The sequence below is a fragment of the Halyomorpha halys genome, unplaced genomic scaffold (assembly GCF_000696795.3).
Source record: "Halyomorpha halys isolate HHAL.00 unplaced genomic scaffold, Hhal_1.1 Scaffold1841.1, whole genome shotgun sequence".
In the NCBI taxonomy this organism is placed as follows: domain Eukaryota; kingdom Metazoa; phylum Arthropoda; class Insecta; order Hemiptera; family Pentatomidae; genus Halyomorpha; species Halyomorpha halys.
The window spans coordinates 206550-208616 of record NW_027109301.1 but is presented as its reverse complement, the minus strand read 5'-3'; positions in this window follow the sequence as shown (position 1 = coordinate 208616).

Genomic DNA, 2067 nt, shown 5'->3' with positions numbered 1-2067 from the left:
TCATGGCTCTGAAATTTAAGGAATTTACTTTTGTTTCAATCAAGTAAGCTTAGCTGTTTTAAAAATGATGTATGTCATTGGACTAAAACTGAAAAAAGTTAATTATTTTAACATTTTAATATATTCTACCATTCATTTATTTTTATTAATAATGTTATTTTATTATTCATATAATTTATTCACCATCATATAATGGGGAATAAATTATAATGGATGCCTACAAAATTATTTCAATACTTATAAAATTATTTATCTCTGTTGATTATATTTTTTTCCCCAATGGGTTGTCTGTTTTATTCAATCATTTTTTATATTTTAATTTATTCTTATTTATATAATAAAAGAAAACCATAAATAATAATGATTCCGACTAGTGCTTAGAATGGAACGGCTTTTTCAGTTCCACCACTGGAATACGTTTCAGTTTTGTTCCAGCCTTGCAGCGAGTTACAATTTTACTACAAATTCCCCACATTATGAACTCCAAAAATCAAAAATTAATTTATAAGTATTGGTTTAAAGTTCCCATAACATTAAATAATATTGATTTATCTTAAGATCTTATGACTTGTTCTAAGATTTTCATGTAAATACATATTTTTTACTGTTAAAGATAACACCATACACAAACAACTCATATTATATTTTTTAGTACATTTGGATAGATTTTAATTATAGTATTTACATATTTCACTACATATTTGTTAATTTTTATTTTATTTACCTTAGGACTTCAAGAAGGATGGATACGAAAAAAAAAGGTTTTAAAAATATCAGTTAATACTCACTCTAGTAACTCCTGAACCAACTAAAATCCTAGCTCTAATCATGATTAATCATAAGATGCATCATAAAAATAAAGATTTGCGAACACCATAGTTTTATTTAATACCTGAAAAACATAAGACAACTATCAAGCAAATATTTTTATTTTTGTAATATAAGTTATTAGTCGTTCCCTAATAGAACAATATTATTTTTTTGTCGGCTCAACCTTCTACCTCTATTCATCTATTGTTTCCTTGTAACCATATATATCATGCCTTCATTCATGCCCTTTAACAAATGTTTCCTAAGGCTTTTCTTTGTGGTCCCCACTCTAGTTTTTTTGGGAGCAATGACCTCTGCCATTCTTATTACATTCCTTGATCATTTTAACTTGATTCCAATGATAAAGAGGATTTTTTTTTTCCAGGTGTTATCCTTGTTTAACAATATACATATTTTTGAGCTGAGAAACACGTTTTATTCATTAGTCCTCAAAAATCTGTTTCTATAGATAGAAATTTGTTTGCGTGTTTTCCATAATACATGATTCTTCTGAATATTGGGAGACATTTTCCAAAAATGATTCAATTATATACAGGGTACTCCAGTATATATACTCATCCTGATTAAAATTGATAATATTTGGACATTTGGAAGGTCATAACAGTGCACATTTCTTATTTGAAGGCATAAATTGCTGAAAAGCATCAACAATATTTTATGGTTTTTAACAATTTGTGTGTAAATGGTGAGAAAAATTGAAAAATCCTAAGGAACCAAGTCATTTCAGAAATCAATTCCCGTAAAAATCCGTCATCATAATTAAGACATTTCTTTATAGATTAGAAAATTTAAACTATAATAATGGATTCTTATAAGAAATTAGATTTTAAAACGATTCGGTTTTATACGTTTTATCGATTTTTCTCACTGTTTATCCTTAAATCATTAAAAAACGTAAATGATTGTTTACGGTTTTTGGTGATTTACACCTTTAGGATGCGTAAGATCAAATATGATGCTAATATGAGTATGATCATTTTAAAATTCACTATCAGTTCTAATTTCAGAGTTAGGTTAGCTGGAGAAAAAACAGGACAAGGCTAGAAAATTAACCATTGCAATTGCATCTTTCGTTTCCTAGCTGCAAATTCACCCAAACTTTGTTAGAAATTCGAATAATAAAAAATAAATTGAAATAACATTAACTTTATAGTATTAGAGGTTTCCGCAAATTTACACGTTTTGAGTTTTTTCTGCACAAAATTGCACGTTTTACTCTTTTTGGGCTAATTCATT